Source organism: Meles meles, chromosome 3 (genome assembly GCF_922984935.1).
Source record: "Meles meles chromosome 3, mMelMel3.1 paternal haplotype, whole genome shotgun sequence".
Classification (NCBI taxonomy): Eukaryota; Metazoa; Chordata; class Mammalia; order Carnivora; family Mustelidae; genus Meles; species Meles meles.
This window is the reverse complement of record NC_060068.1, coordinates 26624920-26639875: the sequence shown is the minus strand read 5'-3', so window position 1 is coordinate 26639875 and position 14956 is coordinate 26624920. Positions and strand designations below refer to the sequence as shown.

General features: G+C 41.7%; 1 pseudogene; it reads right to left on the bottom strand.

Annotated features, from left to right (window-relative positions):
* Positions 1 to 297: 297 nt before the first annotated feature.
* LOC123939177 overlaps positions 298 to 14956 on the bottom strand; it is a 55727-nt pseudogene continuing 41068 nt past the window's right edge.

Genomic DNA, 14956 nt, shown 5'->3' with positions numbered 1-14956 from the left:
CAAAAAGAAGAATCAGATGTATAAATATAGAGAACAAACTGATCTGCTAAAAGAGTTCTCAGAGGGGAAGAGAGTGGGGCATGGGAGAAATGGGTGAAGGGTAGTGGGAAACACAGGCTTCCCATTATGGAATGGACATGTGGGATAAAAGGCACAGCATAGGAGATATGGTCAATGTTATTGGAATATTGTCTCTGGCAAAGAATGGTAGCTACACTTCTGGTCAACATAGCACAAGGAAAAAAGTGTTCAATCAGTATAATGTCCATATGAAGCTAATATACTATTTCATGTCAGTTATGCTTCAATTAAAAAAAAATGAATCAGTGGTGCCCCTGTGGAAATGAGCATCAGGACTTGCCTCACATCTGACAGAGAAATGACACCCATGAGCTCTCTGTTTCAGTTCTGACCAGCAGCCCACAGATATCAGCCCACACTAATCAGCCTAGGATCCATAGCTTACTACACTTCATGACACCATCAAGACACTGTAAGAAGTGCTAAGAGCCTGGGTCACTGTGATATCTAGGTTAATGTATGTTTTCTCATCAACAAGTTTACTTTACATCAGACTTGGAATAAATGTCTACAGCTTGTCCTGACTCATGCACCACAGTGAAGGTTGGCCACCTTCTTTCTAAATAGATGTTCAAGGCTTTCCTGATGGAAATGTTCTGGTGGGTGAAGGGATATAGAGGTGGGTCCCAAAAGTAAGGGCATCTGGGTTCTGCTTCATGAAGGTAGACTTTGGCATATCAGACATAAAATGCTGGGGAACTTCAGGATTCTTTTGAGGGTAAGTATATAAAGTGCATTACCACTGATAGAATGATAACTGGCAAGATGTGGATTTTTTTTTTTTTTTTAATCAGCGAGTGTAGAGCATAGAAAAGGCTTGGATCTGGAGCTATGTTAAACTAAAGGCTTATGTATTTTGGGGGGCTAAGACTCCCTCCATGTTTCAATGTTATGTGCTTCTAAGTCATAAATCTTTAACAAGGGAGACTTATACTATCTCTGTGGTGTATTTATAAATGCTGAAATTCTCAGCATTTCTATAAAACTTTGCTTTGTTCTCTTCTGCAGTGGTGCTGCTGGAACAACATTGGATGCTAAGGCAAATATGGCTCTCTAATTTGTAGTATCAGAGACAGCAAGTTTTGAAGGGGTTGGAATGGTGCAGTGATCCTTGTGTGACCTTGTGAAGTACATGAAAAGCAATTTTCTGAATCTTGTACTTCTTCTTCCAACTGGAATTTCTCCCTTATGCTGAATTTGTAATCCAGGGCTGCAGTCTGCTGATGCCAAGAAGGAGGAGGACCAGGATCTGCCAGTACTTCTAGGCTCTTCTCTGCCCAGGGGTGTGTGGGAATCAGGGTCTGGGCGGGGACTCTCTGGGGGTGTGGGTGGAGTGCAGAGCCATGGGGTGGTGGGAAGTTTGTGGGAGTGCTCTGGAGTGCATAGGCACTGGATTATGGCCTGGGACTCTCTGGGAGGTGCAGGTGGCGACTTTAGGCTAGGCAAGCTGGGAGGTTGTTGTTTGGTGAAGGGCAGCCCTTATGCATAAATCTCTGGGAGATACCTGGGTTGTTAACATAGCTTGGCTAGTGTAAGTCATTCTACAAGAAACATAGGGTCTTCACACTGAAGACATCCAGGCAGGTTGGCTGAAGCTAAGAGATAACTGCTATCACAGGGCTGTTTTTTCAGAGGGTGGCTGGAGTGGAGATGGATCAGGTGCTGAGGTTTTCTTGGATTGTCTGCATGTGGGGAGGTAGCCTGGAAGTACATCTGTAACTGAAGTGGGCATGGGCAGGAATGCCCCAAGGCTCTCTGAAAAGAGGACACTTTGGGAAGATATCTGTTGCTGGGGTGGATTTAGGATGGCAGTTGTTCTCTGTGCACAATACCTACTAGCAAGATGGCTGAAGCTCAAGTGGTTGAAAGCTGGAATGTCTTCAGCACTCTGAGTGTCCTGACAGAGTGTGAGCTATAGGATCCTGGGATTTACACATAAGGTACTCCTTTTCAGGGCAGCTGGAGCTCAAACAAACATGACCCAGGATGTCACAAATCCACATAACTAGGGATTATCCATGCAAGATGGGAGCAGGCCTGGAGTCTTGGATGCTTAGCAACTGTGTCAACTCAGTATGATGTCTGGAGCTCTAGTGAATGCTGACAAGGAGCCTCCCAGTGTGTGCATGCTGGGGCTGCTTCTTGGCACAGCTGGGTTTGAGTGGGCTGGGGACCCTGGGATCAGCGAGGTGGTACACCAGTGAGGGTGTTCAGACCCTGCTTCTGTACATACTATAAAAGTGGAGCAGAATGTGAGCCAGGTTGCTTGCCTGTGACTTGACACAGAAGGAGATCCAGCACCACTCCTTCCCCATTGTCAGGGGTGAGGCTCTCAGGGAAGATCCTTCACATTCTAGTTGCTCTGTGAACTGTAGCTTGTTTTCTGTGTGCCAGTGCAGACACATTAGCTCACAGCCCACAGAACTATCCCTCCCAGTGCAGTTGGCAGGCTGTTGAGGGGTGATTCCTGTGTTATGATGTCTCTGTCTCTCGGTCTTCTGATGTGCAGAAGCTGTTCAGGCTGTTCTCAGTTCTTGTTCAGGAGGATCTATAAATAGGTGTAGATTTGGTATGTCTCTGGAGGAGGTGGGTTCAGTTCTCACCTTAGGTGAGATGAGTTAGGTCCCCATCTTGTACTCTTATATTTATAAATTTGCTCAAGTTTATTTCACTTCTCATAAGCTTTATTTCCTAACTGTAGATTTTTTTCTCTCAGGATCAAATAGCCTCACTTGTCTAATTTGCTTGGAACACAGTAGGTGCTTCTCCCTCCCCTAGTCCAACACCATGCTCTCCAAAACAAATGTCCCTTGAGTTTGCAGATAAACTGCACCTCCCAACCTCAATGTCTGAAATTCCTTTTAAAATAATTATTATTATGTAACTCACCATTCAATACATCATTTCTTTGTGATGCAGTGTTTATATATAATACCCAGTGCTCCATGCAATATGTATCCTCCTTAATACCCACCACCATGCTTACTCATCCCCTCACCCCCGCCTCTTTAAAATCCTCATTTTGTTTATTGGAGTGTATAGTTTCTCATGGTCCATCTCCCCCTCCAATTTCCCCCTTCTCCAAAGGCAAGGGAAACAAAAGTGAAAATGAACATTTGGGACTTCATCAAGATAAAAGCTTCTGTATAGCAAAGGAAACAGTCTACAAAAAAAGAGACAAGCCAGGGAATGGGAAAGGATATCGACGAATGACAATACAGACAAAGGGCTGATATCCAAGATCTCTAAATAACATAAAAATCTCAACACCTGCCACCCCCTCAAAAAACCCAGATGATCAAGTTGAAAAATGGGCAGAAGACATGAACATAAGATATACAAATGGCTAAGAGACACATGTAAAAATGTTCATCATTGTTAGCCACCAGGGAGATTCAAATCAAAATCACATTGAGATAACACATTACACCAGTTAGAATGGGAAGAAAAAAATAACACGGCAGTAAATAAATGTTGGAGAGGATGGGAAGAAAGGGGAACCCTCTTACACTCTTGGTACAAATGCAAGTTGGTGCAGCCATTTTGGAAAACAGGGTGGAGATTCTGTAAGAAATTAAAAATAGTGTTACGCTATCACCCTGCAACTGCACTACTGGATATTTATCCCCAAGATAGAGATATAGTGAAAATAAGGGTCATGTATACCCCAATGTTCATATAAACAATGTTCACAATAACCAAACTGTAGAAAGAGCCAAGATGCCCTTCAACAGAAAAGTGGATAAAGAAGATGTGGTCCATATATGCAATAGAATATTACTCAGCCATTTGAAAGGAGGAATACCCAACTTTTGCATCACACAGATGGGATTGGAGGAGATTATGCTGAGTCAAAGAAGTCAAACAGAGAAAGTCAATGACTATATGGTTTCATTTGTTTGTGGAACATAAGGAATAACATTGAGGACACAAGGAGAAGAAAGGTTTGAAATTTCTAAACAGAGTTTGGGAAAAGCTGACCTGCTTTTGGGCTTTGCACCTCACAGGTCACTCTGGCATCTTGCTTGCCACTTGCTTGATTTCTCTCTACCTACTCAACTGAAACATCAATGTTCCTGGTTCAAGCTTCCTCTATAAATCTTCTTTGCGGGGAGGCTAACTTCAGAATCCCTGAAGGGTCATGAAAACCTTTAGTATCCAAGGGAAATACCTAGTCACTGGGACACTCCTAAGCATTTTATAAGTCTACAAATAATGGTTTGATTTTGGAGAAAATTTTAGTGGAGGTCCTAGGATGGACTTACTGGTTTAGTAGTGTAAGTTTAACAAAGCTAACTGTAGATTATGAGAATCATATCCTGAAGAAAATTTCCATTAATCTTGCACCGGGAGTCAGATATGAAATGGAAAGGATAGAGAGATATAATCATTGCTGAGTTCCCAGAGTGCAAGGTTCACTGGGTCAGGAAAGTCCTGTGAACCTGGTAACATTTATACAGAGTGGTCATGCTCTTGTGCATCCCTATATTACAAAAGAGGAAAGTGGCATTGGTTGGACTTTATAGGTAGAGGTGCTATAGCACAGTGCATGAAAGGAGGCTATAGAGCCTAGAGGGCCAGAGTTCACATCATAGCTCTATCTCCTCCTGTGTGACATTGAGTACATCCCTGAAACTTTTGGATTCTCAGTCAACTCACCCACAGCACGGAGACAGCAATGTATACCTCATAAATGTGTTTGAAGATTGAAATGACATCATAAACCTTAACAGTGTTTCTGACACATAGTAAACACTTAAAAGATACAATCTTTTATTAATTTTACTATTATTGATGTTACTCCAAAAATTCTGAGCTACAAAAGAGGGTGCTTGGATTACAATGTAAACCATTCTGGATCCAAAATGAAAAGAATTAGAGACATAAATATATTTAGAACAAAGCTGCTCATACTCTTTCCTTCAAACTTCTTGGCTTCATTTGTTAATGCCAGGCAGGGTGCTGGGCACTGGAAACACAGAAGAACTATATTCTTCTGTTTAGGGGATTATAGGCTAGTAAAGTAAAGTAAATTGGATTATTTGTCCCCATTTTTTCCACCTTTCCTTTATGGACATAGCCCTCCCAATTTACCACATTTACTTTTCTTTTTGAATGGTCATGGCTGTATTACTTCTTTGTAATGTAATGTAATGTAATTACAATGGAATGTAAATGTGTTCATTGCAGAGACAGTAAGTGCCAATGTTTGGAGCCAAGTTTAGGCACAAAGGCTGTTAGTTCTTTTGTCAGAAATTGTCTGTGGAAAAAATACCTGTGTGTAGACACTCAGCTTCCCTTTTCCTTTCTATCAGATTGAAAGCACCCCAGTGGCTGGTTTTGAGATCTAGAGGAGTCAGTGTGTGAACAATGTTTACTAGGATGCGCAGGTCATGCTGACTGTCAGCTCCCTCTGGTTCACTACCACATTCTCAGAGCCTTGGAGACCCCTGCCCACCACGCAGAGAATGCAGTGACTAGGGTGGGGCTGTAGTGACTATGATCCTGAGCTGTGCTATACAGAGATCCATAAACTCCTTCTGCATTCAAACACAACTATTTATTTAAAGGTAATAGACATCCTGAAGCTCATGAATCCCCCACCAAAGATAATATGCAGATGGTAAATAAGCACAAGAAAAAACTGTACATTAGGAGCCATGAGGGAAATGTAAATGAAAACCTGACTGAGTAATTTCTACTACAAACCTGGTAGGACAGCTAGTTAATATCAAACACAGTAAAAACACCAAATGTTGGAAAGAGTAAGCTTCCCTACATTGTTGGTGGGAATTCAAATGGAACAGCTACTCTGGTAAGAGTTAGATAGGCTCTACAAACATGAAGCATAAATGCTAAAACCCAGCAATCACTCACTCTCATGGACCTTTATCTCAGATTAAATTTAAGAGCACACAAAACCCTATGAACAAATACTCACCTTGATATTATTTATAGTCTCCAAATATTGGAAACAATCAAAATGTCCCTCAAAGGGTCACTGAATGAACAAACTGTGGCATTTACATACTAGAGAGACCAATTCAGTGAGAAAAAGCCATATATTCTGACACAGAGAACTTGGATAGATCCTGGGCTATTATCCTGAGTGAAAACAAACAAAAATCCAACATCACAGTTCAGAATGGTAGGAATCACCTCATGTAACAAAATGCCAAAATTCCCAAAATGTAAAACAAGGAGGTGGTTGCCATGAGCAGGGATGGTGGGGAAAGGCGTGAATAGCATGAGGGAGATTTTGTGCTGATGGAGCACTTCCATATCCAGATTGCACTTTTAAATATATGAATGTACATGACAAACTGAGAGAAGCAGACATGTCTATCATACTACTGTCAGTTTTCTGGCGTTAATAGTGTTCTGTAGTTATGTAGGATGTTACTCTGGGGCAAAATAAGCCAAGACTACCTCTGTGACAGGACGTTTCTGTGCTATCTGAACCTTTCTGTGAATCTATAAATGTACGAACCCCCCCACACACACCTATATTAGTGCTCAACCTGTCAACACACCTCAGAATAGTTTCCTAAAACTGGCAGTCCCAACCTGGCTCTCTAACGTGTGTGTGAAGCAGCAGTGTAGGAGATAGGTGAGGTCTGGCCCTGGTTTGTGACTGGGCAGATGGGCTGTGACACACTGTACAGAAGGGGCAGAGAAGGCCAGGTGTGGGACAAGACAGAGGCAGCACCCAGATTGCTGTCCTCCCAGAACTGTTTTTTTGAGTTTGGGAAGGAATGAACAAGACAAATACCTAGATCACTCCCTTCCCCAACTCTGGAAAGGATCTGTCCCCTGCTCTTGTAGACACCCTCTACCACCCTGCCATAACCTGCATCCTGCTTACACAACCGTCCCCCCAAAGCTACCCACACTTTAGAGATGAAGGAATAACCAGGGGGTGAGTTACTCTGCCTCACACCCCAAAGGTGGGGTCCCAGTGCTTCAAAAGACTTTGTGTCCAGAAATACATGTGTGGGGTAAATGGGGTCTGGGCTGTTGACCACTGGAGGTTCACAGGCTTTGGCATCACAAAAGTGATCCACTTTGCCTTCAAATCAAGTGACCTGGACTCCACCAGCCTCCCCACTGGCTATTGAAAGTGACAGCCCTCCTGTAAGCTCAGACACCATCCATCTTAAGGAGTTTTAACTTTTCTCCAAGATCCACCTCCTCCACTGCTCCCATAAGTTGATGCCCCAGTGTTATGAACTCAGTGCCTTGAGCTTCTCTAGGGCACCATCGCTCTAGGCTCTCTTCCAACTCAGCTACAGCCACAGGCAGACCTCAGCTCATTGGTATCCACAATTCCCTGAGCTTCCACTTCATCTCTTTCATAAGTGACAATCTCCAGGGAGAAGACAGACCTGGAAACTTACTTTCCTCCTTTCTTCTGTCAAATTCTTGTCAGAATAATAGCTCTATTAGAAGTAATCACCTTCTGGGTGGCGAACCATAAGAGACTATGGACTCTGAAAAACAACCTGAGGGTTTTGAAGGGTCGGGGGTGGGAGGTTGTGGGAACAGGTGGTGGGTAATAGGGAGGGCACGTATTGCATGGAGCACTGGGTGTTGTGCAAAAACAATGAATACTGTTACACTGAAATAAATAAATAAATTAAATTTAAAAAAAAGAAGTAATCACCTTCCTCCATATCCACAGACAACTTCAAGTTTTCCATGTGCACCTGTTTCCACTCTTCCTACCGGTCTCCTTCACTGCTTTACTCTGTCCATCTACCCTTCACCTGGAGCATCCAGTAATAATTTATGTGTCTCCCTCAAAATCTCAGTGTTTCTGTGGCTCAGAACAGAGAGCCCACACTCCAGGATGCTCACTCACTCCAGTCTGTACCTGCCTCCCTCACCCCACGGGAAGTCATCTAGAGACAGGGAAAAGTCCCATGCCTCTGGCCTCCCTCCACCTTGGTTCCCTCATCTTATTGTCACATTTACTCTCCAAAGGCCTGCATCACAGGGACATGTAGTCAGGAAGTACTTGCTGTGGTGGCTAGAGATTTAAAACTTCATGTCAGGGTCCACACTCAAGTTTGCACAACATGAGTGGTAGGGCTTGGGACAAAAATTGTTTTTCCCAACATATATACATATGGACATACAGCTCATTGTTTCCTTCCAATCAGAATGGGGCTGCCCTCAGTAGCTGACCTTGGTTTCTAGAACTCAGGATGTCTGAAAGTGTTGATGGGGACAGGAAGGTTGTGTGCTCAGTGTAAACTCTGAATAATTAACCAAAACTTTCTCAGAGCTGTGGAGCCTTCCACCAACAGGATAATGTGAATATTTAGAAGACACAGCAGTGACTATAAGCCAGGCTGTACATCACAATCACACAGCGTTTGTTTCTGGTAAATTACTCCTTCTGAAATGATGGTTTTAAATTAGTCATTTAGTCCCCTGATAAATATTAAAACTCATGCAGGGCGCCTGGGTGGCTCAGTGCTTTAAGCCGCTGCCTTCGGCTCAGGTCATGATCTCAGGGTCCTGGGATCGAGTCCCGCATTGGGCTCTCTACTCAGCAGGGAGCCTGCTTCCCTCTCACTCTCTCTGCCTGCCTCTCTGCCTACTTGTGATCTGTCAAATAAATAAATAAAATCTTAAAAAAAAAAACAAAAAAAAACAAAAAAAAAACTCATGCAGACTTTTTCCAGCTTCAGTTTTCTGCCATCTTGAATGTGTGTGTGTGTGTGCAGGAACATAACCTCAAGGACATTGCCTGGAAGGCAAAAGCTTCCAGCAAGTCCTTCATGTACCCAGAGTATCTCTCCACCTCACAGAGTGAGCCTGGCTCTCTTCCCACTACTTGACCTGTTTTTCTAGTGTCTCCCACTCTCTTTCCAGGCTGGAGATTCTCTCCTCTACCTGGAGTACCTGAACCAAGGACTCCTTGTTCCTCAGTGTCTGAAGTCTCTTCTACAAATCCCTATAGCCCCCACACCTCATCTTCATTTATGAGTTCTATTTCAAAATCTTCAAACTTCTTGTGTGCTTCCTCTTTTTGGCATGATACACTTGTCTCCTAAGGATATCTCCCTAAAATAGGAAAGGTACCCAGGTGACAATCTACAAGAACCATAGAGTGAAGTCCATTCAGAGCACTGGAGAATCATATGCCCTTGTTTCACCTTAGTTAAAGGGTTTCTAGTCAAAACAGTGTTCTAGGGACTTGTTAGCCCAGTGCAGTGTGGGTTGGAGGAGTCATGGCCAGAAGTATCCCTGTCAGCCTGTGTCCTGGAGATCTAATTTTCCTGTGCTCTACTGAGTTAGCAGGTTGTGGGTCAGAGATTTCCTTGTCACCCTGGTGTCTGAGAGACCTGGTCCAGTGCCAATCTGAAAGAGAGGATGTGGGGCCCCAGATCTCCCAGTGGGCTTGGTTTTCTAGGGACTCATCTTCCAGTTGTCTGCTCAGCTGGTGGGCCCCACTCAGAGGGAGTTCTGTCATCCTAGTCCAAGAGAGTTCTCTGTCCCCTCTTATGCTGAGTTGGAGTGTCTTAAACTTCCTGGTTGGCCCGATGTTGTGAGGACTCAACTCCCCTATGTTTTGTTGGGATGAAGTTCTCCCAGGTAGAGGACTTCCACTCAGCTCAGTGTCTAGGGGACTCTTTTGCCCAGTGTGCAGTGGGGTGAGGTATATCATGGTCTCGGGGCATCCAATGGGCCTGGTGTTCTGAAGAATTCATTGCTGTGTTCTCTACTGCATTAGAAGAATCCCTGTCTTTGTTTTAGTGTCCAGGTTACTCATTTCCCTGGTACAGAGGTATGTTAGAGAGCTTCTGGTCTTAAGGCTCCCACTGGACCCACTGTCCAGATAATATATTTGTCCACTTCCTGGTCTGGTTTGGAGAGGTTTTGGTCAGAGGTCTCCTTGAAATCTTGGTGTTCTGAGAACCTGATTGCCTTATGCTGTGTTAGGTTGCACAGCTCATCCTATGAGGGCTCCTTCTCATATTATACACTCCAGGTGGTTAACTTGACCTGTGTTAACTCAACCTGTGTTGGAGGCCTCCTCGCATGAGAGCTCCTGGTGTTCTGGGAACCCGAACGTCATGTGCCCACCTGTGTTGAAAAATTGTGTTCTGAGGGCTTCTTGTCAGACTGGGTTCCAGGGGATTCTAGCACCCAGTTTTCAGCTGGGCTGGAGGTCTCATGACTGAGGGTTCCAGGTCAGCATAGTGTCCAGGATTCCTTTGGCTCTCGCTGAGCTCTATTGGAGAGCTCATGGTTTGAGCATGCCTTGTGCACCTACCATTCTAACAGACACCATGGCCCTATACTGTTTTGGGATGAAGGGTTCCTGATCTCTTGATAGATGTCCAGTTGATTCTATTGCAAGTGGAGCTGGGTGCTTGAGGAAGGCTCCTGCTTGGTCTGGTGTTGTTAGGAGTCAATTGTTTTGTGCTCTTCTGGGCCATAGAGTGCCCAGTTAGGGGACGCCCTTCATCCCAATGTCCAGGAATCTCATTTGTCAGTTCCAAGCTTGTTTGGAATGCTCATGGCCTGGAGGTCCTGGCAAACATGGAATTCTGTGGATTTGACTACCCTGTGTTCTCCTGGATTGGTGTTTCCTGTTCAGAGGATTCTCCTTCAGCCTGGTGTCAGGGTTCCTCATTTGTCAGTGCAGAGTTTGGTAAGAGGTTTTATATTCTCAAGACTCCCAGGAGGTCCGGCTTTCTGAGGATTCGATGCCCCTGTTTTCTATTGCATTGGAGGGGGTGCACATGTCACAGGCTCTTGGTGATTCCTAAATCTCCTGGTCACCCCAATATCCAGGTGACATGTTACCCTAGTGCCAAGTTTTGTTGAAGGGGGTTTGGTCAGAGGCTTTCTGGCAAGTGTCTGGTCTGGGGGACTTGATTTCCCTGTGGCACTCCTGCAATTAGACAACAAAAAGAAATAAAAGTCATCTAAACTGGAAAGGAAGAAGTAACATTTTCACTATTTTCAAATGACATGATACTCTATACAGAAAACCGTGAAGAGCCCACCAACCAACCAACCAACAAACAAAAAACCCAGAACTGTTATAACTGATCAATGAATTCAGTAACATCATAGGATAAAATATCAATGTGCATAACTCTGTTAGATTTCTATACACTACTAATGAAGCAGCAGAAAGAAGAAATAAGAGAACAATGCTATTTGCAATTGCACCAAAAATAATAAGATACCTAAGAATAAAACTCACTAAAGAAGGGAAATACTTGTAGTCTGGAAAGTGCAAAAAAAAAAAAAAAGGATGAAAGAAATTGAATTTGACAGAAAGAAATAGAAAGACTTTTCATGCTCCTCGGTTGGAAGAACAAAATGTAAAAATGTCTATCCTACCCAAACAATTCACACATTGAATGCAATCCCCATTAAAATACCAACAGCACTTTTCAGAGAGCTTGAAAAAGCAATTCTAAAATTTGACTGGAACCAAATAAGATCCCTAATAAGTGAAATAAATGTTGAAAAGAAAAAAAAAAATAATATGGGAGGCAGCACAGTTCCAGTCTTAATGTTATATTACAAAGGTATAGTAATCAACATAGTATGGTACTGTCATAAAATAAAAACATAGATCAGTGGGACAGTATAGAAAACCCTGAAATCGATTCACATTTATATTAAAGACAAAGTGGTGTGTGTGATATATATAGACAGTATGTGTGTGTGTGTGTGTGTGTGTATACCATATGATCTCACTCATACGTAAATTTAAGAAACATAGGAACAAAGGGAAAAAAAAGAAGAGAGGCAAACCAATAAACCGACACTTAACTCTAAAGAAAAACCTGATGGTCACTAGAGGACAGTGTGTAGGAGATGAGCTAAATAGGGGATGGGTATTAAGGAGTGCACTTATAATGAACCCCAAGTATTGCAAGAAAGTGTTGAATCACTACATTGTATACCTGAATCAACTATTATACTGTACATTAACTAACTGGAATTAAAATAAATTCTTAAAAAATAGTGGTTAAAATGATCTCATTTTAGTTTGTAATGGAATTCACATTGCATTTAATTGCTCCAAATGGTTCTCAGTTTATATGTTTAGAGTATGAATTTTTTTTAAATCTGTAACAATTGCCAGTCCTACTGTGGATTAATAATAAAGCAACATAACCTAATTCTCTTGGGAAAATTAACATACATGTCCATAAGTAGAACACACACACACACACACACACACACACACACACACACACACACAATATATAAACATAAAATGCAAAACACAGAATCATAAAGAAACATATAATTTTAGCACATTTGAAAGTGGAGAAATCCTGGATTAAAGTCAATCCCTATTATAGCTAAGGTTTTGCGTTATTTTATTTCCATCTACAGTAGACAGACACGTTATAGAACTGTGGTGGCTCTGCTATATTTTGATGACCTTTGGGAATGCTTTCTTCTCTGTTCTCCATGACACCAGTTTTTCCCATCCTAACAATAACCATCTTAGTTTTCTGGACAATATAAATTTTGGTGCTCAATGCTTGTCAGATTCAGTTGAATTATAAATAGGAAATGCCTACTATCCATCCAAGTTCTAAAACCCATTGTTCCTAATATACCATTGGTAACCTTATGATACTCACCAATGTGGCTATTTCATTGTAAGCTGCGGCCACTCACATAAAACCAATTTAGTACAACAGAGATTCCAATATTTTTTATAAGGGTACAAATGATTAGCACTTCTGGGTGACTTAGTTAAGAATCTGACTCTCGATTTCAGCTGAGGAGATGTGAGATGGAGCACCAAGCTGGGCTCTAAGTCTGGTGTGGAACCTGTATAAGACTTTCTCTTCCTGTGCCCCTCTCCTCAGCCCTCTAAAAAGATATTTAAAAAGAGTATGGATCCTTATACTCCCATATATGATAAATATATATATCCATTAAAGGGGATTATATTTGTATATAATCATATGTTCTTGTCAGCACTGGGAACCCACAGATTTCCTCTGAAGTACTAAAGGATGAGGGTCCCCAGCCTGGTCACCTGATTTATTGGTACAACACTGCCCTTATTTAAATCAATCCCAGGAAAACAGAATTCTATTTTCACAAATGTAAGCCAAATATATTCAATAAACATGTTAGGATAATAATTCTATTTTAAAAAAAAAGATGACACAGTGATATATATTCACACTATTTGGGTTTTGATCCAGCTTTTTTTGATTTAGAATCCTGTTAATAGTGATTTTTAAGGGTTCTGGTAAAATCAGAAATTCCCTTTACTCTTTTGATGCTGGGAACACTTTCAAGTATAGATCCCTGAGACTGAAAGATTTTCATGATAAGAACCAGTGGACAAGACTAGGGTAATAGCAGTAACTGAAGCAACTGTCCTTCAGGAGTGCTCTCTGTACTCAGGGAAGTACAGGGAGGGGAATCTTCATCTACCAACTGGGTCCCACTCGAATTTCATACCTTCAAGGAGCAGGTATGTCAAGGGGTCCCCTGAGGTGTGCTGTTGTCACAGAAACACACCACAAGGCTGTAACATCTTGTGCATAAACATGTGAAGAAGGGGATGAAACTAAGTCCACCATTTCCTTAGATGTGTTTAAATGTCTCCTCTCTGAAGATAACTCTTTCTTCCCTTTCTTTCTCTCTTTCCCCAAAATCATTTTTCCTGAGTAGAGCATCTGACACAATTTATCTATGTGTTGGTTTTATAATTTTCTATGATCATGGCTCCTGACTAAAAATATGCTGTAGCAAAATGTTTTCCATTTAGCCATTCTGACCCGTGTGACATGGTATCTGATTGTGGTTTTGATTTATATTTCCCTGATGTTGAGTGATATTGAGCATTATTTCATGTTTGTTCACCATTTGTATATACACAGCAGAATATTACTCAACCATCATAAAGAAGGTCATCAAGCCATTTGCAACCACATGAATGGATTTAGAGGGTGTTACACTAAGTGAAATAAGTTAGTCAGTAGAAGAAAATAGCATATGAATTCACTAGTATGTGGAATGTAAGAGACAAAACAGATGAACATAGGGGAAGGGAAGGGAAAATGAAATAAGAGGAAAAAAGAGATAAACCATATCAGACTCTTAACTCTGGGGAACAAACAGGGTAGCTGGAGGGGAGGTGGTTGGGGGAATCAAGAAAATGGGTGGTGGATATTAAGGCAGGGACTTGATGGAATGAGCATGGGCATATATGCAAGTGTTGAATCACTGAATTCCACCTCTGAATGTAAATATAACATATGTTACTTAAATTGAATTTAAATATTTTTCTTTTAAAACTTACTATTGAGTTTTCTTTCATATTTGAAGTACACTGGATAACTTGTAATACAGGTAGCCCTGGAAGGTGGAGATGTTAATATGTTGCTGGACAATTTTTTTTTTTACCTTGACAATGAGCTAGCTCTCAACCAGTTTTCTAAAGGATATTGGTGGGAAGTTCATTCTGTGAAGACACAATGAATAAAAGTTGAGGAACGGCCTTAGTTTTCACTTTGAGAAAAAATTAGTGCATTTTTAAGTTCTTGGGATAAATCCAAGGTGAGCCTCACCACCTATGTATTTCACCACAATACCTGTGTAATTTGCAGCTTAAATTACACTTGTAATTCATCTTTACTTTTTTAAAAAAATGTTATTTGTATAATAAGTGATCTACTGTTTATGTTCATACCTTACTGGACAAACCACTAAAAACCTAAGGTTTCAGTGCATGAGGGAGATTAAAGCATGCTAAAGCAAACCAAATGAAATGGTCTGATAAGGAACTACGAAATGGGATTAGAGACTACAACAATTTACACTAAAAGCCAGCTATGTGAAGTAGACAGAGGTTGGGGTCTGC